The 27,592-nt window shown below is 44.2% G+C and overlaps 2 long non-coding RNA genes across 2 annotated transcripts in view; one reads left to right on the top strand and one right to left on the bottom strand.

Moving 5' to 3' along the window:
• LOC131087236 (uncharacterized) overlaps positions 1–21,114 on the top strand; it is a 37,967-nt gene extending 16,853 nt beyond the window's left edge. The window contains exon 3 of the long non-coding RNA XR_009114852.1: positions 20,665–21,114. This is a non-coding gene — a long non-coding RNA (uncharacterized LOC131087236). The remainder of the gene's footprint in view (positions 1–20,664) is intronic.
• LOC131087237 (uncharacterized) lies at positions 180–26,703 on the bottom strand. Its single transcript, XR_009114853.1, has 3 exons — positions 26,602–26,703; positions 19,522–19,729; positions 180–424 (listed from the first exon to the last, which is right to left on the bottom strand). It is a non-coding gene; the product is annotated as an uncharacterized LOC131087237 (long non-coding RNA).
• Between the last annotated feature and the right edge of the window lie 889 nt (positions 26,704–27,592).

The following is a 27,592-nucleotide window of genomic DNA, read 5'->3' on the forward strand; positions in this document are numbered from 1 at the left end:
ATGTTCAGCTGCCTAATTACTACGTGTCAGCTGTCTGTTGGAAGGAACGATGTGCTGCAGCCTCTCGTTTGGGAATTTATAGTGATTAATGGGCCTGGAGGGAATGACTAACAAGGAAATGTTAGAATTAGTAAATATGCATCACCATGCAATGAGTAAAGTGAGGGACATGACAAATGAGCCCAAGTATGTGAAAGATGTAAATGTTGCAGAGGGACAACCTTTGGGATGTCCTGGGGACCCACAGAAACTGAGAGGAACAGGAGGGTGGGAGCAGCACAGGTGTGATCCCGTGGGGAGACAACAAACCAAGTAAGAAGGGCTCTCCAAAGCTTTCCAAGCAGTCCTAGGCAGACTTGGAGGAACAAACTCGCTCTGGCAGGACTGCAGCAGGATGGAAAGCTGTTTCCCTGTCTGTTGTGTCCTGTGGAGCACAGCAAGGAGCACTGGTGTCATGGCCACGTGCTGGGCAATCACCACAATCTGTCCTGCACCAGGACCCGCGTCTTTGAAGATATTTATGTACTGCAAGACCCAAATCACTTAGTTTATCCATTTCGTGTGCAGAAATTGCTTTCAGCTCGACTGTTTCAGAAGAACTTGTTTACCAAATAACAGCTTTGCTGTGTGCCAGGGACCTGTAGCTGGTCCAACATCCATGCAAAGTAACACCTGCAGGCTCAGCCTTACAGGCAAGGACAGCACAGAGCATCACCATAGAGGGGCCTGGGGTTTGGGGCTACTTTCCTTCTATTCCTATGTAGGAGAGATGTGTAAACCCCCAGAATTACAGCTTGCAGGTGTTCTTGAATGGCTAGCATTTTAAAAACTGTAAATTTAGGAAAAAAATCCACTATTTTCAGTAAATGTATTAAAAGCTGTCAAATGAACAGGATTAAGGAAGAAAAGCAGCTGTCTTAATTTCTTGATCTAACATCTCACTGAGATCATCTGGCAATTACTGGTCTGTACACCTATCCACAGCCAGCATTCCTTGAGCAGTGCAAGGTAAACCTTTGTACCAGTGTTTATATGAAACTAGAACCCAGATTAAAATGTTTGTGAGTTTTGGGTCACAGAAAATCTAGAACTAGATCTGCTACAGAAAACTAAAATTTGGTCTTATTTGCACCTACCAGATAAAACCCTTCATTGCATGTGGCTTTTCTATTTTATTTCCAGCACAGCAACATTATTCAAATTTCACTCAATTGAAAGATGCAGCTGTTTCTATTTTTGGTGCATCCCTGTTAGAGAATAGGAATCAAACAACAATTCTGCACTGTTTGGTGATCAGCAATATTCTGTCTGTAAGACAATTTTCACTCATTGGAAACAGAAGTCAGGGGAGCAATAGCTTAGGTGCTTCTGCCCTTTAAATACTGCAAAACAGCTGTAATGTTATGTTTTCTCTAAAACAGACATTTCTGAAAGCTGAGGCAATTTTCAGAGGACATAACTAGATCACAGACAAGCCTGTAGCTATGGAATAGATAATTTTCCTTTTCCAGCATGCCTAGATGAAAAAATAAAATTATTTTTAGGAGGAAAACAAATCAACAAAACAAACACCCCCTCCCCCAAACTAATCAACTAATCTCCTTCGTGAAAATTAAATAATCCAAATAACTCCTGCCTTGGAGGACAACTGTGAACTCCTACAGGTAGAAGCAGGATCACTCTGTGTTTCAAAGTGCTTTAGGGCTCTGAAGGCAAAGCAGAATCACCAGTGCTGATCTCCAGTTTCTGACTGGACAGCAACGATTTTTGTAATTACATTTTAAAAGGGCAAGTACTTCCCTTGCTTTATTGTGGAGATTAATATAAACTGAGACTAGATACATATCAAACAACTTCTTCATCCACAGCTTGACTCTGACAGTGGAAGTCATCCAAAGTCACTTCTTTAGTCCCTCCTAAAGCAGAAAATGACAATTCCCCCTGCAACACATCCCCTCTAAAGCAACACTCACACGGGCAATTTTGGCAAACCAAAGACCACCTCCATTGTTCCCATGGGCAATGGGAAGTATCTCATGGACCCAAACCCTCAGGAGCAGCCCAGCACTGCCTCTTTCTCTGGCAGCAATGATGTGAAACACAAAATCCCAGTCACAAAATCAGGGCTTCTTCCTTTCCCATAGGTCTGTGGCCTCAGCCAAATGCCACTTCCATCACTCCTAATGGTGCAATGACCACTGCATCCCATGTGAAGGGAGACTTCATCTCTCTTGAGAAAGTTCAGGACTGAACCAGAGCTCTCACTTTTCCTGGTTTCACCACTGGCAAGAGCAGTTCAACATTTGGTTGAAATGATGAAAAAGAAAACTTTTAGTTGAAACATTATATATACTTTAATTACAATCAATCCATCCCCAAATGAAATATTTTATTTCAATTTTCTCAAAGATGGCTTTATTTGGGGGCTGTACATGCAGGGGAAAAAGATTTCTATTTTTTCAACAGCAAAACATGATGTTTTTGAATGTACTTTTTCAGTTGGAAAATGACAGGATGGAAAATCCACAGCTATCTCTACTTATAACACATCATGGTTAGGTGTGTGTGCATAGCACTTAGCACAGCATAAAACATAACATAGCACATAACACATCCAGGTGGGTGTGCATATGGCATGGGCACAAAAAGTAAGTTTTAGAGACAAAGTTTGAGAACACAGAAACTATTGGAAAAGGAGGGTTAAATAGCAGTCAGATCAGATGGTACAAAGCAAGCTGTGCTTTCTTCATCTCAAGGAAAGTTAAAATACAAAAAAAAACTGTTTGCAGGTGATGCTGAAAACACTTTGGAGGTCCTTCTATTTATTGTTGGGTTCAGGGAGACTTGGTGCAAGAAGCATTTCAAATACAAAGTCATTTTTACTGGGGGAACAATCTGCAGCCCTCAGCAGAGAAAAGTCAAAACTCAGCTGGTGTTTCTGAGTCAGAGGCAAGTGCAACTGGTCAGATGTGCCACACGCTTCTCCCCCTCCAGCTGAAAATAACACTGCTTCCACATTTTCTGGGAGCATGAAGATTTCAACAGCAGCCTCAGCAGAGCTGCCCTATGCTGTGTTGTTTACTTTTGAGGGAAATTGTTGACTGCTTTCCATTTTGCCACATGTGAGACAAAACAATCCGCTCTCCTTTTATTCAATAAAATTGTTTAATATTCCAAGTTTCTCGTGTGATTCAGAAGGGAGCTGTTTCCTAGAGCCAACCTCTCCTGCTGGGGGGTGGAAAATGCCTGTTCCTGGCTTGGTTTAGCAGCAGGATGGCAGCAGATTGGCCTTTCCAAAGCAGGGGGCTTGGACAGCGACAGGCAGACGTGCTCAACCATCAGCCAAAAATATCACCCAAATCCAGGGCAGGAAACATTTTTAATGCTCACCTAAAAAGGCAAAAAATCTTTGCCAGGGGTTCCGGCAGCATCACAGTTAACGCAGCCATTTCTCCTGGTAAACAGGGGGAATTGCCTGGATTGCCTGAAAAGGGTCAGTTATCACCCTGGGAGCTGCTGGCCAAGTCTGACCTCTCCACCTCACACCTGGGTGCAATTTCCAGCAGCCCAGCCACTGCTTCCAGTGAAATCAAAGCCGATGCAGCCGTTGACTTCTAAGATCTCCAAGAGGGAGATCTCAGCTGTGGTTACCAGCTGGGCTGCGCAAGTGTCATTTTCCAAAAAACCCATCTGCCACACTGAGGCTTCAGTAGCCAAGAATCTGCTACTTACTACCACAAAACTGCTCCAGATTTTCACAGGGGTAACTACTAGCATTTACATTTTGGGAGGGACAGAGAAGGTGGATTTTAGAAACTGTTACTTTCAGTGTTGAAAGGAAATTTTTCTCCTCCTGCGCTGGTCCAAGTCTGCCTTTTTCTCTGCTGCTTTCTTGCAGAGAAAATGTTTTGCTGCTTCATTTTCAGATGGGTGCCCTTGGCTTCCCAGGACCATGGGCACCTAATGTCTTTTATCTTTCTTGACATTTTGCCTCTGTTTTATGTCTCTAATTGCCTTTGATTTCAGCCTGGCTTCTCTTTTCTCATATTCAAGCTTAGAGGCAGAGGCAGCCCAGCTGAGATTCGCATCTCCAGGGATATTAGATGTCTCCAGGGTTGATGTCTACATTGGAACTGGTGCTCTAGATCCCCTTTAGCATCAATGGAGAGAAATGAGTGACTAAACCATTATTTATTTGAGCTACTTGAGGCATCTGAACTTAGTGGGGGGTAATTCCTGCATCACCAGCATCTCTTTCGCTCAGTTAGCAACCAGTGGAGAAGTCAATGTTGGGAGGCACGACTCCTCTCCTGTATCACAGAAAAATAAAATTTGAAGTGCTCTGAATGTGCCTTTCCTTTGGGAGAGTCCTGTCCCTTCACAGGTGCCTTTCTACACCCCTTGGCTCAAACAATTCACAGGCACCTGCCTTCCCAGGTGATGCCACCAAGGTTCATGGACCTGGTCACAGATTTCTGCAAGGTCTGGCTGATCCATCCCCCCTTATTGCCAGGGTATCTGGTGTGATTTTTCCCCAAGAGGACTCATGAAACCTAAAATACCATCAACAATCCTGTTTGAAGAGTATGGCCATTTACAAACAGGGAGGCAGGCTACAGAATGAAGGTTATTTAGTAGAAAAGGGGATTTATCATGATGGATGAAGGGCATTTTTAGCTCGAGAGGCAGCTGGTTTCCCTGCAACCAGATGGCCACAGGGTCCAGGCCAAACTTTGCATCTTGACCATGCTCCAGTGTGATGATTACGACTGACTGAACTCGGAGTTTGGCCACTGTGCGAATATTAAACACCCCAGAATGATTTCTAAAGATTATTAGATTAGTGCAGCACCCAGGTCAACATCTCACCATTGAGCTCGTGGAAAAATGAGAGGCTGAAATAAACAGTTTTAAATCACAGGCATCAGTAAAAAGCACTCTCCAAGAATGAGACACTAAACTATTAAAACTGGGTCAGGATGGAGATGCTAGAGCCCACCTAACATACAAGGAAATTGAAATATGCACCAAATCTGAGGTCAGAACTCTATCCTGATTTTACAAACCTGCATTTTGTCGATAAAAACATTGGCTACAAATATCTCAGCACCTCCTGGCTGTCAAAATTTGGCCTGGGGTGGAAATTCAGATATGTGAGGCACGTCCACTACTACTTCATAGAGATGGCATAGGATTATCCAGAATTATATACTGAACCACAGCCTTAAAATCCAGCTTGAGTTGCCCTTATGCTAAATGACTCCAAGACAGATGTGTGAAAACCTGCTAATAGTAATCTTTAGGCTACTTTAGTAAAACAGCTGAGTGTGGTGGCATCTTGGGAACTTGCTGTCACGTAAATTCCTGCTTTGGGGAGCAGCAGGAGCAAGGGGGAAAGGCTCTGGTACCTCTCTCCTCCAGTCATCTGCAATTAATCTGCAGCCAGGCATCTGTCAAAGTCCCCAATTCTTTGGGTATCCAGAGACAGATGAGGGAGATAGTGCATGCAAAGGAAGTCCACTCTGGCAATCACTTCTGTGCACATGAGGCAGCCTGAGCACCCAAAACCTGCACCAACAGAAACCACTCATGTTCCTGCAAAAAGAGAGATTTTATGCCCAGGTATACTACACATTTTAAGATTTATACACAGGGACCTGATGAACCATTTAGCAAAGAAAAACAGGAGTCAATAGGAAGATAAAAAAAAGTAAAACTACTCTCTCTACAATGCCTGCAAGTAGCTTCTGTGAATTGCTCGCCACGGCTCCTCGGCTCATCCCGATCCAGGGCTCATCCGTGGAGGAAGGATCTTCCCCAGTGCATCTGCACTTCATTAGGAGTTTGTAGACTGCTAAATGAGCAACAGACCCCAGCATGAATGCACATTGTCTGAGCTGGGCTGATCACACTGTGTGATACAAGGGAGTGTTAAAAAAAACTGCTGTTCTTCAGTAAACATTGGAAGAGAAGACTGAAGATTAATTCAAACAGCTTGGAAAACTGAAACAAGAGAAATGAGCTGAATATTTCCAAATATGGGCTACCTTACTTCAGTATCAAGCCAGGAGAACCTTGGGGCATGCGAGCCAACCAAGCTGCAACTCCCTGGATAACAAGGCCTTAATTAAAAGCTAAATTGCACATACATAAAAAACCCCTCAGGGCTCACTTCAGCCACAGAGGTCATGAAATCACAGGCAATCATATGACAAACATTAATCCAAAAGTCCAGGGAACAACTGCTCTGCACACACTCACTCAACACAAGCCACAGAAACACTTGCAAAAATGCCATAACGAGCTTAAGGCTTTTAGTACAAATAAATAAAGCCACAAATAGTAACACCAAAGGAAGAAAGAAAAGGAACCACCAAAGGCTCTGGTATTCTGTAGCGGGGAGTTGTTCAGTGAAAATGCTAAATTAACTCCAAGAGAGAGATTCTATCCAGTGTTCCCCCCAAATCCCTGCTTCACCTCCCCATCAACTCCTGCTAATCTGATCTGGAGGAAAGTCTTCCCTGCTCCAAATCTGGCACTCATTTTACCCTCACATACAATCAAAACATGCCAACCAGTGCTTGAGATGTTTTTCTTTAATACCATTAGGAGCAATAACACACCATGTTCAACATCCCATCTCCAGCTGCTTTGGAGAAAAGCAAAAAACCCCAGCTCAGACACCAAACTATGCACAGGGGGCTCAGGGAGAGGAATAATTAGCTGATTTATGTAATTCCCACATCCAGCCCTGGGTTTTATTCAGCACCCTGTGCTGGATGGTCCTGAACCCCATCACCTCAAGCAGCAGATCTCCCCACACACACACCAAGGAACCAGGGATGAGCACAGATGGTTCCACACTGAGGCTGCATCCAGGAGGTCAGCACAGGGTGATTTATCCCTTGGAGCACAGCAGACTCTGGGACTCAGCTGCTGTAATTTGGGGGCAAATCAGCCACTGCCATGGATATCTGCTGAGGATCTGCTCCTCTGTTTCAGCACTTTTTTTTTGCCATTAAAGACCAGCAGCTTGCAAGAAAAGCAGTAAGAAAAACTGTAAAAGAGAGGGAATTTAGGCAGGGCAAACGAGGTGCCTTATCCCTGCTAGCAGTGCTGAGCCACCACCAGCACATCATGGTTCACAACCTACCCTTGCTGACTCTGTATTACTAATTTGGACTCCAGTCACCATTTAATGAACTTTCTTTTCATTTTCATTTCAACTGGAGGCTTCCAAGACCATTTCCTTTGGAAGACACACCAACCCAAAGCTCAGCGTGGTGTTTGGGGATGGTGGGGTTGCCCACAGCAGACTCCTCTTAGAAGAAGGTTCCCTGTACCTGTAAGTCTTTCCCCAGGCCTTCCCTGATGGCTCATTGCATCTCCCAGGTGTGACATAGAGTCACAAGCCCTTGTCCCATGGGACAGGCAAACGGGGAGTTTCCTGGGAATTTATTATAATACTAGTACTACTACTACTACTACTACTAATAATAATAATAATATAAATATCATCTGGCTTCACTGGTGGAAGACCAGAACCTTGCCAAGAGCAGGAGACAAGCATGTGGATGTACTCTTGAAAAAAACCAATGTCCTCTCAAATAGGCCACAAACCAAGACAATTAAACACAGTCTGTCTGCAGAAATACACTTGGGACAATGCTTCCCAAGCCTCCCCTCTGCACCCATCACCCTGAGCACGTTGTGGATGTGGGTTTTGCTGTGCTGACTGAGATAGCAGCATCACTCTTAGGGCTGGATCCAGAGGCAGCTCAGAGCTGGATTTTCCCCCGAGGGTCCAGCCGGTGGGATGCAGCCACACAGCTGTGAGGGAAGAAGCTGTAGCTATAAATGCGTGTTGTTCTCCATCTCCTGACGTCAAGGGAAGCTTTGCTGTTGAGCCCTGCCAAGCTCCCAGCTCCAGAGAAGCTCTCACACCCCACACAGCCCCCACGTGAGATCTCAGCCGGGCGCGGGCACCGCCTCCACCCCCGGCCCGAGCTGCCGCCATGGGGGGACACGCTGCCAAAAGCTGCTTGCCCAAAAAGCCACTTTCTGTGGGCAGCACCTCGGGCTGGACCCCAGGCTGATGGAGGAGATGGTGGTTTGTATGCAGGAGACCCCGGGGTGGGAGCGTTGTGGGTGCCCGGGTTCATGGCAGCAGGATGGAGAGAAACCATCTCAGCAGCTGCTTCAGCCTCCAGCGCTGCTCAATCAACACCTGGGCTTGAGCTGTTGCTCTTTACTTTCATGGCTGACAGGGGATATCTCATTGCACTGCTCCCTTTATAGGGAGAGAGAGAGAGCTTTGTGTCTCCTTTCTAGAAAAGAGAAATAAATAAAATTATACAGCCATTTCCTTCTGCAAATAGTCAGGACTGAGCTGGGGAACAGGTGAGGCCAGGAGCAGGTAACTCTTCATAGCTGTGATGCAGGACTAAAACAACATTCCCAGCATATCCTTAAACAAACCCATGAGAGAAGCCAAAGCCACCCCAAACTTTCCCCTTCAGCCTGTAATTTTCAGACAACAAACCAATCCTTTCACTTTTCTAAAGGAGTGAAGAGAGAGGCAGAGAACTGGAAAAACCCTTTATAGAAATATCAGCTGTTCCTCCTCATTCCCACCCCCAGTTCTGTTTTTTGACAAGTTAAAGTGAGGCCATAACTTATTCTGCTTTGTTCGACAGGGCTAATCACACGTGACTCTAATCACTCATGATGTTTTATTGATTTTAAGCACATTTAATCAGAAATTGGCTCGCAGTTAGATTCCTGCTAATTACTGAGAAGCAGCATTTTGAATGACTTCACAATTGGACTGCAGATTAGAATGGACAATATGTACTAAAATAATGATTCATGCATTCAGCTCCCTGGATTTATTTTGTTTATATTGGATTTTTTAATCTTTAAAGACATAATTCTGCATATGGGCAAGCAGCATTTAAAACCCTTAACAAAATGGGTTTCATTTAACAGGCCAGGCTTTCAGCAGAGATGGGATATGGGGGAACAGTTTATCCCCAACAACTGCAGTTATTTCTTTGGAGGTCACTGGATGTGCCTTGCCCCACAGTGACACCACACACAGGTGGTGGTGGTGGCACTGCCAGGAGCGGGGAGGCCACTTCTGGGGCTCCTTTAGCATCCCCACCAAATCCACCAGTTCTGCTCTGAAGCCAGGGTGAGCTTTCCTCTGTCCCTATTTCCAACCCCAAACCCCAAATGCAAATGGCTCATTAAGGTAAAGGCACCCAGCTCCAAGAGGTGCCTGTGGTGAGCTCAGTTCTGCCACCACCTCACCCCTTCTGCTGCTCAAATCTCTCCACAACACAGGGTTAAACAGTTTATATTTCCATATTTCATGACCTAGGAGCCACCTTCTCATGGAAAATCAGATTGTTGCTGATCACAGCCTGGAAACAGATTTTTATTTTTCAAGAGCTGCAGGTGTCTCATCTCTACCAGTGTCCAGGAGATCCCTGGCAATGTGGCTGCAAATGCTCCACTGACATTGTCCATGCTCAGAAAGAGCTGTGGCCAAGCACAGACCTCTCTCAGCTCTGCAAATCTTCCTCTGCCTCCTGCAAAACACTGATCCATGAGCAACAGGGAAGCTGGAGGCTGGCAGAGAGGCTAGACTAGAGATTACCAGCTATTTGAACTGGTAGGAAAGGAAAATTTCCTTCTGATTGAAAACAGAAACTTTCCACTTCCATCTCTGCTCTTTTATTTTTGTTGGAAAACAAGAAGTCACACTGGGGAAGGCTCTCACAGTTTTCAGCTAAAATTTTCAAGTTTTGAGTTATAAAGTCAAAATTTTCCATTAAGAAAAGGAATCCTTTTTTCCCCAACACAACTCCACTGGGAATACTTACAGCAATCTTGCCAGCCAATTGCTTTCATACAAAAACAAGCCTAAATTCAGAATGATGGACAGAATACTCTCCAATAACTGGTGTCTAAAGAGTGACAGCTCCAAAGTCTCCTGTTCTGCTCCCACTCCTTTCCATGAGTCTGTGACACCCCAGTTCAGTGGCTGGAACTTGTCATGAATGATGTGAAACCTCAGTTTCACAGGAAGCTGGAAAATTCACCCCAGAATCACCACTGGCCTCCCAAGGAACCAGCTGCAAATCTGTGCTAATTAATCCTACATGGAGAAGTGGTGGGATTTGCACTCTTCAAGTGCTGTTCCACTCTGTAAGATGGCAAGGCTCCAGCCTTCATGTAGGACTCAAACTCTACTAAGTCCAGAGTGTAACTCTGACTCCTGCATCCTTCCCTTCATCCTCACAACCCTCCCCATTCCCCACTTTGCTGTCTCACTGTCACTGCAGAACAAGATTTAGAGGCAAAGGGAACTCTCACCCTGGGTGTAACTTCACAAGTTATAAAAAGGAAATATCTCTTTGAATTTGACTCCTTGAATATATTTTCTTTCCTCTTTTCTTTTTCATTTCTTCATTTCTTAGTTTATTCTTTCTTCTGTTCTTTCAGTTGTCCTTTATTCTTTCTTTTCTTTTTACTTTCCCAGGAGTTGGATTCCTAGAGTCCTTTCTAATCTGGATATTCTAGAACTCTATAAAACTCACTGCATCCAGCACTACTGGGTGTAGGTGTTCACAGCCCTGAGGAGTGTTGTTTTAGTAGTTTTCTGAATGGTCATGAGTGACAAAACAGCAAATCTGTGTTCTTCCACTCACTGGTTGACTCCAACTTCAGAGTCTTCAGTGAGAAGTACAGGCCTGAAATTATTCTGAAGTTACAGCACCTACAAGAATTTTACCAGATGGAAACCTGAAAAAAGATTGCTGATTACTTCTCAGATGCATTGCTCATTTGTTCAGAGTAATTACTAGATGCAAAACCAAAAATAAACCCTTTTCCTTTGATCCTCTCCAGTTGGAGTCTGCACATGACAACACAGAGCACGTATCTGGATGTTCTGTACTGAAGCTGCCACAGTTTTCATTCAAAACCCAGCCAGTGTTTCTCATCTCACCTATGAAAATGCAAATGAAGATAAAACCTGTCAAAGGACACTGGCAAGCATCAACCTGTCCCAGCTCCTCACAGTTTGCATCCTCCTGGGGAGGAAGAAATCACTTGCAGAATTTGGAGCAGCTCAGTGATGACACTGCGCTGTTCTCCTCTGGTTATTTAATCATTTGTTTAAAAATCCACCCTGAAGCCAGCAGCAAGGTCTTTGTAGGTCCAGCTTTGGGATTAGACCTTTATATACAGCCTAGGGCAATGGGTGAGGAGGAAGAGTGGCACCAGGAGGTGTGGACTGAGAGCAGAGCAGATGAGGCCAGGGCAGAGCTTGGCATCCCTCTGTCTGTGTGAGAGCCAGGGAAAGCTGGCAGCAGGAGCTCAGCAGTGCTCAGGAATACTCAGGGCTACCAAAGTGACCCAAGAGACACAGGCCAGTTGATTGCTCCAGAAAAGGAGGTGATTCTCTCACAGTGCAAAGCTGAGCACACACAGCCATCTTGCTCCAACATTGCCGAGTGCAGGAGCTGCCTCACTCCCCTCTGAGGAGCTCCAGCACCTTGACATGGGCACCTGACTCCCAGGGAGGGGCTGGGAGGGGGTAAACAGTGCCTGAAGTTTTCCCTGCAGGTTTTCTAGCAAGGCTATATTAAAGGAAGATTATATAGATCTGTTACTCATCAATGCCTGTAGAGACTTTTCCTCCTTGGATGACTTTAGTAATGTGGCACCAAGAGCTAGACTGGCTACATGGCCAGGAGTGAAATGGAGGGTGGAGAAGCTGGAACTCACACTGCTGTAGCATTCTTTTGGCTTGTAGCAAAGCTTCAGCACAATGATACAGTCCCAAATTCAACCATCAGCAAATGATTCCTCTCCCCCAGCAGCAGCACTGAGGCCGGTGGGACTGTGGTCAATTTTCCAGCTGTACATTCAACAAACCTCATTCTTTATGCTGAGCATTAGCCTTGATATCCTGAATTAGAGATTAGGCAATACTATACATTATTTCCAGCCAGGGATTAATTAAATCTCAACATTTCTGAGAGGCAGCTGGTATAAAGGAAGCCATTCATTCCAGCAAGGTCCAAATGAACAAGCTCCTCATTTGTTTCTAGGCTTGCTCCATGGTGGAGTGAAAAGTAAGCTGGGAACTACCTCTTGCAAATGCTTTTAAATGCCTGATAATAATGTATATTAGGTACCCTCTAGAGGTTCTTTGTGCCAACCACTGCTCCTTCTTCTTGAGGTCCTGAAACTGCCTTTTCTCTGCCCTAAGAGTAGGTCCCAAATGTGGCAGCAATGTCCCTTTCAGTACACTGCCCAAATGAGCTCTGTAGTTCCTTGGGCTGGAGGGAAGCAGCACAAAGCCCCTGGAACCATGCTGGAAAAGACCTAAAACCCTGTTTGTGTCTTAACATGGTGAGGGCAGACAAGGGAGGACAGGGCTGTGTGTTTTGCTCCAACTGGCTGCAAACAGGGGCTGTGAAGGAGACAGCAGGGATGAAGATGGGGTAGCAGAGCTGATGTCTCTGGAGATTGAAGTGGGAGCCCACCAGCAAACGTCTTCAGGGGGATTCTTCCCAGAAAAATGGGAAATCTGCCATCAAAAAGCCCCAAAGCTGAGCAAAACACTGACTTCATTAGAACTCTTCACTGACAAAACTGCTCACAGATTTACTCATTGTCCTCCCTTGCCCATGGTGCTCATGCCCACATGCACATGGCTATGGAGAGACCTGGGGATGTCCGTGCCATTCCCCACCACGGGGCATTTTCCATGGTTTCTTGGCTTTTTCTGGGGCAGAGAAACAGCTGGGGCTGCTCACAGCTGCTCACTTTGCTTTCTCAAAATCTGCTGTTACTTGTTTGGGCTTATTTAAACTCGCTTTCTTCCTGTTCACTTTTATTCTGCTTTTCTTCATCAAAGTCCTGCTTGGGCTGAGGAGGGACTTTGAGACCTGGAGGGTTTCCATGGGTCTGGCTTGTATTAGAGGGGGCAATTTCCCAACCACCGGCTGAGCTTCAACATTCCCCCTGCCTTACTGAGGAAAACCAGGGGCACACTTGCAGCCTCCTGCAAAGACTCCTTTTCCAGCAGGATGAAATCAAGGTGAGGGAATTTTGACAAGTTCAGCAGAGTGGGCTGAACTGGAGACCTGCTGCTGGCATGCCTGGAGTTGAGATTTTTCAGACTGATGTTAATTTCTGCAGCTCTTCCTCTATCTTCTACCCTCTCTGCAATCACAACCCCACAATCACAGCAATCTGCACAGGGGGTGCTTGCACAGGTTGAAGTAAGTGATATTCCCAAAACAGTGCCAGTGCCACAATAATATAAAAAACATAAATCTGGAGTTTGCTCTTTATTATTTCAGTGCAGCTCAAGCTAGTCAAAGAAGTAAGATGTTGTAAAAATCAATGAAATAATAAAAAAAAAAAGAATTTCTTAGACATAAGATACTCCACCCCTGGAAACATTTAAGGTCAGGTTAGATGAGGCTTGGAGCAGCCAGGTTTAGTTAAAAATGTCCCTGTTCACTGCAGGGGGGTTGGACTAGAGGAAGTCCCTTCCAATTTTCTATGATAAGCATGCCAGATATTCCACTATAAATAACAGCTTTGTTGTCTTTCATAATTTGGAGGAGAATTTTCTCCTAGCTCTTCTCATGGATTAAGTTTATGCCATATCCACCAAAAACCCCTAAATCCACTGGGCAATGATCTCTGTGTAACACAGGACAGTGTATGGCTGCTTAAAGCCATGTGAGCTCCTGAGTGTTGGAACTGCAGCCCCCATTTCCCCCTCCAAACTCCCCTGTTGCAGGCCCAGCTGCACAATCTTCATCCCCCATGTGCCTCATGTCCAGTGGATATTGCATTTTAAAAGGTGCCTTCGTGCAATTCAGCATCAGCAACGCGAGACGTTCTGCAGAGCCAGCAATTTTTGCAGGGAACCACGAGATGGCGATGGAATAGAAATTTCCATCCAGAGGAAAAGCAGTTCTGTGTTAGGGAGAAAGGACTGAACCCCCTGCACGCTGAGCCCTCTGCCAGAAAGTAAAAAGCAAGGAGGTGTTGAAATTTTACATTATTTTACAGCTTTTTTTTTGGGCAGAGCACATACTGGTTCTGTATTTATAGATTATCAAATACCTGAAGCATAGCCCAGTTTTCCTTTTTTTTTTTTTTTTTTTTAATTATTATATGCTTTAAGATCTCCTGGATTAGAGCAGAAACTTAATCCTGCTATGACCAATCAAGTCACCATGAAGGGGCAGTAAACTGCAGCCTTTTAGAGTTTGCTGCATAAGAATAATTTAAAAAAGGTATATTGCATTTCTTCAGTTGCCTTTCCCAAGAGATATGTCCATCATTGATCAGCCCACTGAAGGGAATTTTGACACAAAGTGAAAAATTAATTAATTAAGATTTTTAATTAAAACACAGAGAGGCATGGGAAATGGGAAGCTGGTAGTTGCAATCCCTTCACCCTCTGAGCTCACCCCTTCTCACAGGATGGTGTGACTGGGATTTGGAAGGTGGGATGAATAAATGTTACTGGAGATTACAGCTTGGATGTTAAGGGTCTGAATATTGTTGCTTAAACCCCCCCCCTACTTTATCACCTTATTTTTGCTTATAGTCTTTCCCCTCTGCTGGAAATGTATCCATATGCAAAGGTGCAGTCCTTTTTATTTAATGAATGAATATTCATAAAATTATTTGGGTTGGAGGGAACCTTAAAGCTCATCCAGTGCCACCCCTGCCATGGCAGGGACACCTTCCACTACCCCAGGTTGCCCCAAGCCCTGTCCAACCCAGCCTTGGACATTTCCAGGGATCCGGGGGCAGCCACAGCTTTTCTGAGCAATGTTTCCCAGTCCGTGACCACCCTCACAAGGCCCCATGGTCATTTCTGTGATTATTCTCAGCATCAAGGAGTAATGTTGGCAGTTTTATACACGAGGAACCAAATAAACTAACTGAACTGTTTTCAAATGCTTGCAAAGCAGAAAAAAATCCATGTCCAGCATCTCCATCCTCCATCTAAAAACGCTCAGTGAGGAAGTACTCAAATCCTAAAGCCATCAAACCTTTTTTTTAATGTGACTTTTAAAGGCAATTCCATTAAAAAAAAGTGTGCCTTTTTTCTAGATCTCTGTCCCCACAGCTGCCACAGTGCAGGGCATGGGAGCAGCACCCGCTTCCCACCAGCCCCTTCCACACCACACAGGGAGAGGTGGCAGTTTTCACCTTCCTTCTCTAGGGTAATAATATTTCTACTTCCAACCCCAAATCTGGGGACCTGTTAAACTCAATGAGCATAAAGGTCCAGGTTTTGAACCCATAATTCAATTAAGACTTGCACAAATGCAGCTTCAAAGTGCCCTCATGAAGATTTGCCCTGCAAATTTAAACTTCACTTTTCAAATCTGCCCTTTAGGTTCCTGCTTGAGAAGGAGAGGGGAGACAGCTTGAGGAGATTCATTTTTCCTTTAGTTTATATATAACTTGCTAAGCTTTTTATTTTTTCAAATGAGCTTACTATGTCCAATTTAAGTCAAAATTTAATGATCCCTGCAGTAATTCATTTAAGGATACAGCTTCCATAAACGGCGTAGCATAAGTCAGGGAATAACTGTCCTTGTCCTCAGCACAATCATTAATCAACTTTATTAAAATCAGGATTGGCTGAGGAGGTTTGCATAATAAAAGAAGACTCAAAGCCTTTTCCAGAACTAAAATGGACCTGAGTCCAAACTTTGGATATTTCCTCCCCATTTCCTCAGGACTTTGCTCCATGTAACTTGGGAGCATCCAAGTCCAGAGTTCATGGCTGGGCTCACATGTGGAATTGGATGGGGTGATAGTGGTCCTAAAAAGGGTTTAAAAAGACCAATAGTCCCTAACATAGACAGGCATGTTGCTTTGCACTTAGGGCAGGAAGGGGATGTGGGAAACATCCTATTTCTGGCTATTTTAGTGGGGGTTCTCAATGCTTTGGTGTAGGGATGCTTTCTAGATGAGGCATTAGCCTCAGAGCAAGCACCTGGAGTTATTTTATATTATGTTATTTTGTATTATTATATATTATTTTACATCTTCATCTTCCCCTCAGGTTGGGCAATGCCTGCTCTGCTTAATGATGGTGCTGTGAGTGGCTGAGCCCCTTGGCAGGTCAGGGGAGGCAGGAGCAGCCCAGGGTGCCACCACGAGGGACCAATTAGATCTCTGGATCCAATTAGCAGTAGCTGTGATTTGTGTGCAGCCCCTCTGTACATATGGCTACGCTGAACTTTCCCTGTGCTTCAAACGTCCTCACGGAGCGCGGGCGAAACGAGAGGAAGGAACATTTGTCTGGGGCTTTTTTTGAAAGCCTTTATCATGATGGACGAGGAACCTTTTACATCATTCTCCAACTCGCAAACAAATGAGGTACCTTCATCACCCTCCCCTGATAGTGGAGCTGGCAAGCGACAGCGCGATGAGCTGCTGGGGAGAGGGTAAGGGTGTGCAAGGGTTTCATTGGACATCATCAACCAAGTTTGCTGGAAATAAAATATAAGTGAAGTTAGATGCTGAGGGCTTAAGTGTCCATGCATTAACCAAGATGGTTTCCATCTCGTGGAGTGATTTGGGCTCCGGCCATTTAGGGCAGGACAGGAATTGTTACTCATTTTAATGGATGCTGGACATCCAAATCCCTTCGGTGGCATTGAAACATCTCATCCCTAATTTCTATGTGTTTCAGTCCCTCACATGCAGCCAACTCCTGCAGGGCACTCCAGGAAGCCTGATGAAAGCATAGTTGGTATTACCCAAAATGATCTTCAGTTTCATTGAAGAGATCAGACCAAGAAGAAGAGAAAGAAAGGTCCAGGTCTGTTGACAAAATGTCAGGGAGAGGAATAAAGCTGGTTCCTTCTTCCCCATCAGGGGTTTCAGCCCAGAAATAAAAGATGCCATCACCTGCAGCCCACCAGCAGACCCCAGCTCAGGGTTTCAGAGGCTTCAATGAGACTGCAGCTGGGCTGGCAGCAGAAAGGGACAATGCAGGGCAGGGCAGGTCCTGCTGCTGCTAACCATCCTGGTAAGGGATGCTGCCAGCACTGGGGAGCAAGGCTGTGATGAATGACTGGGAGCTCTGCAGCACAGCCCAGGGGTGGTCAGGTCAGCCCCTCTATCCTCCATACAGAGGGATTTTAATGGCAGGATGTCCTTCCTGGCAGGAGGTGCTGATAATGGGGTGGATCACCAACTCCAGCCCAGAAGGAGGAGATAAAAACACTTTACAGGATGCTTTTAAAAAATAGTCATCTAGCTGGAAAGTCTCTGTTAGAAAAAAAAAGGCAGTGTTGGAGAAGAAACCCCTGCAGACATTCATGGCCTTGACAGAATTGTTTAGGGTAGAATAACAGGAAAAAGGCCCCAGATTTTTTCCTAAATGAACTCTTTTACACAGCAACTGGCTGGCAGTCAGCTCCTAGAGATGAGTGTGGGGAGAGGTTGTAAGTAAGTTAGGGGAGCAGCAAAGGGGGCTGAAGGTTGCAGGACATCACTTTAGGTCAGAGTGCCTGAAAAAACCCAAAATAGTTTCTCCCTATTTGACTGAAAACTGAAGGGGGCAGTTCCCCATCCCTTCGTAAGAGGTGGCCCAATTTGTCTTTCCTTGGTTGGGAGCAGGCAAAGTTGGGCAGCATTATCTCTAGAGGGGAAGGATAAAGTGGGTGATGTTTTCCAGAAGTGGAAAATCCAGCAGAATTAAATTTGATCCTTGGAAAAAGATAAACATCTTTAAATGCCCAGCCCAAATGCTAAAGTCACCGTAGCTGACCCACAGAGAGGAAGAATGGTTTTGTGGTTAAGGCACTTCACTGCAATCTGAAAAATCTGGGTTTGATTCCATCAGCCACAACCTCCCTGTGTGCTCACAGACAAATCTCTTGCTATCTTTTTGCCCAGATCACTATTTATAAAATGGAGTTGAGAACTCTTCTTTTCCTACTGATAGTGCTGCCCATGAGGAGTTTGCAGCCATGGTGAAGTCCACACATTGTGGACTGAAGCAACAAGTTTCGGGAATGTGTCTCCTTCATAATGATTTTATCTATTTCCTTCATGGAAGGAGCTGAATTCCCCACTTGAAAGCAGAATATTATAGCCACAATCCACTCCTATTCACGGGTCAGGATTTGAAACCAATTCTTGTATTAAAAAAGATGAATCACAGCACAAAAATGACTTAATTAGCTGTGCAGACAGCCAGTGTGAGCACAGAATACCCCGAGCGAGGGTCCTCTCCAGCCAAACATCGTCCTTTAGGGAACTTGGCATTCCTTCCAGGCTGTGTGTCAAGGAGACTGAGCAACTTTACATCAACACAACATGGATTTTCCTTCTACCAAACTACTCTGCAATCTGTAATTTTTAACCTCACAAGTTTGAGATTGTACCTTAACATTTGCAGGAAGCAGATGGCTTCTGCATACTGCCAACCTGTTGTTACAAAAGCATCTTCCAAGAATTGTTTTCTACCCACAGTCGCTAACCATAATTAACCTTTCATATGATTTAATAAACAGCAAAAAATATTTGCCATCTCATATTAATAAAGAGAGCTTTTCAGGACATTTTTCCCCCCTTTTCAAGAACGTAGAAGCTGCGGTAATTTTTGTGTGTGCTTGTTTTTATTGCCCTTCAAATTATTTAGGGATGCAGTTTACCTACGCCGATTAAAGCTGAGAAGGACAGCAGAACAGTGGATGAGCAGAGCATCTTCTGGCATGGCACAAAGTGACCTTTTATTTCAGGAAAAAAATGAAGTGTGGGTGAGAAGCATGTCGGCTAAGCGTGGGGCAGTGAGGGAGTGCAGAACCCATTGACAGACACAGTTATATCAAGTTGTGTTTTCCAGCTTTGCCACACTCATGATTTTAATGCTTCATGGAGTTTTAAGTGATAATAATAGTCCTGTAGTACTTTGACCTTTTTTATATTGAGAAACCTCACTGACTGGTCATTTTTGGGCAGAGTGCTCTCTCCATATATACACACATACCAGGGTGACAGACACCTCCAAAGTGCCTGGGAGACAGCTAAGTGAAAAGTGGGATATTACCATGATTTCATTAATGAATGAAAATGAAGATGTTGGCTAAGACTTACCCCCATATTACAGGGGAAATGAAATGGAAGACATAAGTAAAAAGCTGGCATGGGAGACCAAAGTACCTCTTTCTGTTTCTGATGGGCAGTTGCTTTGGCTTAGGATATTAAAGGCTTTTTGAAGAGCTGAAACTACAAAGGAAATATTCTCTTGGTTTAACCAATTTCCGTAATGAGGGTTAGGGAACACTGTCCCTGTTAGGACAGGAGAACTTCTTCAATAAATATTTCTTGTGACTGTTGAGTGCTCATCATCCATTAGTATGATAATGTACCTTTGAAATTACAAATACAATTATGATGATAAATGCATGGCTATAAAAAAATAAAATAAAATCATATACATACGAAGATTGAGTTGCAGCCCAGGAACTGATTCCAGGAGATGGCCCCAGGTTTTCTGCTTTCTCCCTGGTTTTGCTGGTAGATTGGAATTTGCCAAATGGTGTTTGGTTCCTGTTTATTATCAATGCGCTGCCAAGACTGAAATGGATCAGCTTCAATTAAGATGGATGCACATCAAATTAATGCAAGTTCAAGGAGGCCGACTTTGTAGCTGAAAACAAAATATATTAAAACAATTAGAAAAGAATTTTCTTTCTGAATCTAGAAAGTAGGCAAGGGAAATCAAAGATCTCAAGGAGGGAACCGTGGGGGTTTTTTAATATTAAGAATAAAACTTCTGGTTCTTATAAACATAATATGCTCCTGAAACCAACCAAGCAGTTGTAATGTTTTCTTTGCATCACATTTCAGATGTTGACTCATGTATTTGCTTGCCTGGAATACAGCAGAAAAGCACCGTTTTGTTAAAGATGCCATTTCTTTAAATATTTCTGGTATCCTTTTCCAGTAATTAATGCTTCAGTTATGCCAGACTGTGGGTACACTCCTTATTCTGCTCCATTTTGAGATAATTTTGTCCTAGTCTTGCTCTAGAGTTTTTTTTTTATAGTGTTATATTTTATCTAGTTTAGAACAATTTAAAAAAAAAAATTCCCACTAAAAATTATTTTCCTGTGGAGACAAAACATTTATCATGATATAGACACAAGTTTGAAACATGCAAATGTGGTTTTTACTGTTGTAGAGCTCACTGAAATAGAGGATAGAAGAATCAGTGATTTTTTATACAATCCTTTTTGTCATTGCCTGGTACCCCAAGGTACCCTCTCTGACTATGAAAATTCAGAGTTTGTTGCTGCTGTTGTCCTTGGAAACTTTTATTTAAGCACAGTTTACAAGGTCTAATCAACTGAATTTAATTTTCTTTCCAATTTAGTTTAAAATTCAGGTGGAGGTTTAGCCTTTGACCTTCTGATTGTTTTTTCCTGCCCAATGTCCCATTATTATTATTATTATTAATAATAATTTTTTTATTTTTATTTTTATTTTCATTATTATGTGTTTTCTTGCTGTTGTTTCTTGTTTTGGTTTTTTTTTTTTGTTTATTTAGCCTGTTGGGGTTTTTTTTCCCTTTTTTTCCAACAGGATGGGTTAAAGAGTCACTCCCAGCACTTTTTGGATTCATTGGATACAGCTCAAATCCAGGGGACAAACATTTGGTTGCCACAAGAGCTCCGAGGATCTATAATCTGCAGTTCCTTTCAGCCCCCTGGCAGCCGTTTCCAGCCAGGACGTGTTTTTTGGTTTTTTGGAAGAACACGTTTTCATTCAAGAGATGTTACAGCAAAATTCAAGCAAGGTCTGCAGTGGTCTGTGTCCGAAGGCAACAAAGCCAGCTTTCTCCTCGGGTTTGGGTTTCTTTTCAGCACTTACCAACTTTGTCTCACAACACCCTTGAGGAGGCAAAAGCGCTTTTTGTTCCTTTATTAACGGGCGAGGGAAGCGGGACATTAAAATCCCGGTGGTGCAGCAGGAGGCAGCCCTGGGGACGCCTTGGCGGGGCAAAGAGGGGGTGTGGGGTGATGCTTTGGGTACCCCCCGGCCCCTGCTCACCTTACCGACACTAAACTCCTCTCACAAATTTATTCCCTCAAAATTCAGAGCCACAAAGCTCTGGGATAGCTGCTTCAGTGGGAAGGCAGAGGATTTATTTGCCACTAACCTCTTTGGGGAGTTATTTTTTGTCCCTCTCCCGCCTGCACATGGCCCTGCCATCGCTGCCGCCCCTCGCCAGTTTTAAGGCATTTGTACACAGATCCCTGTGGAGGAAATGGGCTCTTTTTGTCCCGTATTGCAGATGGCAGCTATGAGAGAGGAAGATTTATGTCACTTGCCCAACTTCGCCCTGGAAGTTTTTGGCAGAGATTTGCACCCCGGTCTCCAACCTCACGCTACAATTTGTGACCATCACTCCTGGCTCCATTTCAGCCTCTTCTCTCTCAAAGCAGAGATAAGGACAATTTCCATTTTTCACCCTTTTATAACAAATCTCATGATAATTTAATAATATATTTTTTTAAAAACCCTCTCTTTGAAGTGGTTTGAGACTGTGGAAAACTCCACTTTCATTAAAAGGAAAATTCAAGTTGTGGACAAAAAGGCTGAAGCAGAAAGACTAGAAACTGTAATCTAACAGAAAAATAAAACACTAAAACAACAATCTGCTGCTCCAAGGGTCATCTTGTGATTTACATGGAGTAATTCATGATTTTCCAGCAAGTTGCCGGGCAGACCTCAAAGATCGATGCCTCGGAGGGAATACTAATTTTAAAAAGTATTCCGCTCCTCATCAGATGTTGAGGAGTATGGCACGCTTTCATTTCTCCCTGCACATTAGCCAAATTAAATCAAAATAAATATCAATGAAAATATTGCACAGGACATAAAACCCCATCCATTTGTGCTCTATCCATATGCTGCTTTACGAGACGCTGGGTTTCGCTCCTGCTCCGCTCTCCGCTGCCAGCCCCGAGCGCGCAGCAAGGCGCGGAGTCCCCGATGTGCTTTAGGCATTCATCCCTCCAATACTGCACCCTGGGGCCTGCCTGCAGTTTTGTTCTCACCCTGTATCTTCGCCAGGCTTGTTTGTGCCCACGGGCAGCAGCAGTGGCCTGGCCAACGCCTGCCAGGCCGGCTCCAGTCCCAGCCACCGGCTCAGGCTGCGCCGCCGTCACTGCGGGACCAGCCGCAAGGTGCATTCCTGCCAGCAAAAAGTACAGCTGCTAAAAGGTGCTTTGTTCATTAATTATCTTAGGGTGGTTTGGACAAAGCAAATATTTCCATGTCCAGGAAGTTGTTTCTGAGGGATGCTGGTGCATTTGCACCCCGCGGGGTCCCTCGCTGTGCATCTGCACCGAGGCGCCGTGCAACCTGCAAAGCACGGAGTGCCCGCGGCAGAAATCATAAACCGCAACTCAGGGTTTGGAAATGCAACCAATTTGTGCCGGCTCAGGAGCAAGAGCAGCGATTTCTGCTTTTAAAACCGGTGCAGTTTTTAGGGTAATGTGATTAGAGATTCAAGATTTCCCCCTCTCATTATTATTTAGCTCCCTCATTTGAATGCTCAGGTTTGAGGGAAGGGGGATTGCTTGGAAATTACAGACGCAGCCAAATTTCTTCCTTCCCCTTTGACAGGGCAGCGCTGATGGTTATTGTTCTTTTCTAGCTGCATTACGCTGTCCTTGATTTTTGTTTCAAGCAGTCTAATGGCATGATGTCAAATCCTGCTAATTGGTTTAGGATTAAAATGCAGGGCCACATCACTCTCTTGATTAACCAGCAGCAAAACTGCTTTTGTCTAACGATCGTTTCAGAGGAGAAAGAAAATAAAGCATATAAAGGAAGCGTCAGGCTTTTGTCAGTAAAAATACGTAGGAAAATGCTTTTTTTTTTTTAAGGAAAAAAAATTGCCACTGTGAGGCCCACTAAGTTTTGACTTGTAGCAGTTCAAAAGCAGCCCTGTGGGGAAAGATCGCTTCCTGAGGAGCAGGGACTGTGCTTTTATCCAGCATCCAGTCACTCGCTGCGCCACACTGGAGCATCCGTGGCTGGACCTGCTCGTATTTTACACACCAGCAACAAAAAATCAGCAGGAACATCTCAGCCCCATTTCTGGCCTCTCTGACACCCAAATAATCCGTCCCATCCGAATTTGTACCGGGATAAATAACCCAGGAGTGAGCGAAGGCTGTGGCGGGCAGTGCAGCACCAGGGAGGTGGTGGGAGCTGCAGGCTCTAGCAGGGATCTGAGCAGGATGAGGGATGCCTGGGGCCATGGGAACGGGCTCTGTAGCTGCAGGATACCAATTCACTCACCCTAAGGACTCAGAAATTAGTTCTGCATCCTGGAACGGGGTTGTGCTTGCTGGGACAGAGCTCACCTGTTGGGTAATGAGCATAAAGAGGTAGTTTTTCATGGGGATTATTGGGAGAGGAAGAGGGGAATTCATGGTTCAAATTAAAATAGTGGAAGCAACACCAAACCACTACTTTGCTACCCCTCTGCTATTAAAAATAATACTCCAACAAACCCACAAGAACACCCCCAACAACCCTCAAAGATTCTCCCTACTGCACTGTTTAATCTCTTTGGCTCCTGTTTTCCCTGACCAGCTGAGGGATTTAATTTCCAGGGAATTAGACATCCAATTCAGGGCATTGTTTTGGGAAATGTGCACACGATTTACCACACACAGTCCTGAAAGTCACCGTCAGACCCAGCACTCCCAGCACGCTCCAGTCCCATCCCTGCTCTGCCGGGAGGTGAAAGGGGCTTTATTGGGAAGGTTTTGATGCATTTGGCATGTCTTTGAACCTGGCTCCCCCAAAGGGAGAGAATGAACTCAGGCGGAGAAAGAAAAAAGGAAATAAAAGGGCCCTTCCCATCTGCCCGGCTGCATTCAATGGGGAGCTTTTTAAAAGGTATAATAGAGGTTTGTGTGTTCCTGCTGAGATTTGTTCTGGTCAACTTCTCCAGGGCGCTCAGACAAGGCGGTGTGGTGTGTCTGCCCTCCCCCAGCATCCTCAGAAAGAAATTACAGTCAGTTTCTTTTTTTTTTTTTTAACTAATTTTTTTTTGCTGCAAAAAGTGTATGCCCTGCACACACATTGCTCTTGCACAAAAGCAAATCGAGCCAGCCCTGCCAAAAACTAATGTGGGTGTTTCTCTGGGTTTTTAGCAGCAGTGCAGTAAAGCCTGGTGTTCCCAAGCATGGCATTGAGGCATCCAACCCCCAAATATCCCAACAGGATCCAGCCCAGGTTTTCCTAGAGAGTTTCTCTGGGACAGTGGGGATGGGGAGCACCTGAGGGCTCAGCCCAGTTTTCCAGCATCCTATTGTGGAGGTAAATTAACACACATTACCTTGTGGAGGTAAATTAACAGCACTCCAGAAGTTATCCTGCTCTTTATTGTGCTCTGTGACTTGTTGGTGTGATTATTACAAGCCAGGTCAGCTGCAAAGCTGATTTTTTAATGCATTCCTGGCCCCAGAGCAGATGAGATGACATTTAACAACACCAAGCAGTCAAGAAGGGGCCCTGTGTCAGCACCCAACAGGTACAGAAACGCCTGAGAAGTTCTTGGCTGTCGTGAGCAGCTTTCTGCTTTGCAAACTATGATAGAAAGAGTGGAAATACGCTTTGTGTGCTTTTCCCTGACTCTGGGACTCCAAAGCAGGAAGATGAGAACATCCTGCACACATGTTAATTAGTCATTCCTTAAAACCAAATGTCACAGCGCTCATATTTAATTCCAAGAACAGACTGATGAATATGTACGTATAGTTATATTTCATTTACATACTCTGGGATTTGTTAAGAGACGCCTAATAAAACCATCTAAAATGAATTAGATGTTCTCTTAACAACATTTATTTTGAATTCATGTCTATCAGAGAAACATTCCCAATACTGTAATAGGGAATTTTCACAGATATAAAATACATATATTGCATTTCATAAATGAAGATAGGGAGTTCAAGCAGCCACCTTCTAAATGGGATTTGATTCTTGGAATAGCAAACACACGAAACGGGGCTTGAGGGTCGGGGGAGGCAGTGATTGGGTTTGTAGGAGCCCAAAGAGGAGGAAGCTCAGCACCCAGACTGCTGTAAGTGTCCACATGAGGAAAATATTAAAGGAAATTAATTCATTCCTCAAAGCCAGCAAGAAAAGAAAATCTCCTTAAGACATTTGCATCCTCTTATTTTCAATTTCCCAGTTCTCTATCTAATATTTTTGAAATTTATTTTTTTCTTTACTCAGAGCCCCTACCCTTGAAGTGGGGTCCATCCAGGTAGCTGCTCTCAAAAAAGCCATTCCAGCCCAAGAGGCCCTTGAGGGACTTTTTTTCCCTTTTCAAACCAAACCAGTTTATAGGGAAACCCCTGTGGTTTTGGTTTTGTGTTTTGTTCTTCCCCCTCTAAGTGCCCTGCACCCTGTGAGCCCCGGGGAGCACAGAAGCGTGTCCTGGCGGGCACATCACCGGCTGGGCAGGTCGTGCCGCAGGAATTCAGCTCACACTCCCGCGGATGTGTGAGTCTGGAACAAATCTGGCTCACCCGCCTGCCTTGGCCAGCCTCCGTAGGGCTAAGAGGGGTGGAAGGCAGTAAAATCTCCTTTCAGTCTATAAAAATCTGCAGAGATATTTGGAATGTGCAGAGGGAGCAGATCTCCTGGGTAAAGTGGAGCAATGATTAAAATAGTCACTTTTCTGACCGTAATCGCAATTTAAATACTGCAGCTTTTGTTTGCAGAATGGCTTTGGTTTATATTCTAGTGACAGTCACACAACTCCAGGGGTTGTTTTTGGAGTTAGTGGCAAAAACATGTGGTTTGAATTTAAAGTCTTAAAGTTAGAGGATCAACGTTTCTCCAGCAAAGATATTGCCAGTGTCTCTATGAGTCATAATTTTAAATCATCAGGAACCTGAACACTCCTCATTAAATGATTAAAGGGAACAGTAATGAAAAAGCTAAAAGAAAGGATAAATATACAGCTATAGAAACAAGAACATCTATTTTCAAAGCAGAAAATAATACTACCATCCTGACAAAGGACAATAAACTTATCAAACTAACTCACTTCTTTTTTTTTTTTCTTTCAGTCGAGAATGTAATCTTAATAAAGAAACAAATTTCAGATGGCAGGGTAACATTACAGCTCTTCTAGACTAGGACTAGAGTTTTCCCATAAACAGGTTATTACTGTAGGTTCTGGTCATAATTAACTCCGTATTTATGCCCCACTTTCTGAGAATAAAATGATCCCTGAGACCAAGTGCTTGATGGTTAAGTTTCCTGTTGGGGTATCAAGCTTGTTTCTCTCTACAAGCTCCATGTTAATGTTTTCCCCAATAATCATGGCCTCAACTCAGCCCTCCCCCACCTGAGCTCATTCCCTTCTCCCCTCCCAAAACAGAGAGTGGGATATGCAGATCAGAGCAGGGCTGGGTTTTGCAGACCAGCATCTGTATGGAAGACACAAGAGCAAAGGTAACCTCACTCTGTGTCAAAACATACCTCAGCTGAGCTCCTTTTTCCTTCCTCAGAAAGATCAGGGCCTGTCCAATTCTCCAAAACCATTCTGACCAGTTTCAGTAAGGCATGGAATGGCAATGATTGTTGTTGCCAGAGCTGGTGCTTGTTGGAAACCTTGGCACATTGTGTTTACAGGAATTGCATTGGGTGGGTTGCAGTTTTACTCCTTCAGTGCCTGTTTTGAAGAAAATATGTGAAAAAAACAAATAAACAAAATAGAAAAAAAATAGGTAAGTGTATTGACTGAGGCATTACGTAGCATAAATAAATATAAATACATGAGGCTCACTGCCTGACTGTATCGATACATTGGCAAGAATTCAAGGGTTATATTTGAAATGCAGAAAATAATCCAGTGAGTCATCTTCCCCACGCTTTGGCTTGCCATCCTCTCCCATTTTCGCTTTGACCCGGGAGGGCACAGCACACAGCCTGAAAATAGGCAGTGGGATGATGTGGCGTGGCTGCGCCGCTCCGCTCCGCGCGGGGAACGCCCAATCCCATCCACAGGCAAATGGGAGGGATGCTCAGGAAAAGTCTGAAAAATGCTGCTGTCACAGACATTCTCATGCTTTTCTTTGGTCTGCATTCCATCAGCCAAGAGAAAAGAGCATATAAGAAGAATCCCCCCAAAATAGGTGATAATAATAATAATAGTGATGATGACGAGGATGATAATAATAAAATAATGACACATAGAAACACAACACCCAAAGTCACTGCATTTTTAGTCCACAGGTCCATGGCTTTAAAACTGAATCACAAACAAAATCAGAACAGGAAACTGGAGCCACACGGTTTAAATACAAAAATGAAATTTTGGATTGTAACATTTGCAAATGTAAAAATAGGATTCAGCCTTAGGCTTCATTACAGATGACTCCACCATGACAGCTTGGCAAACTGAATCAGTGACTTACCTCCTCAAAACAGCTCTTTTCTAGCAGATTTCCAGGGCCAGGCAAGTGGTTTT

This window comes from Melospiza georgiana, chromosome 9 (assembly GCF_028018845.1).
Source record: "Melospiza georgiana isolate bMelGeo1 chromosome 9, bMelGeo1.pri, whole genome shotgun sequence".
Lineage (NCBI taxonomy): Eukaryota > Metazoa > Chordata > Aves > Passeriformes > Passerellidae > Melospiza > Melospiza georgiana.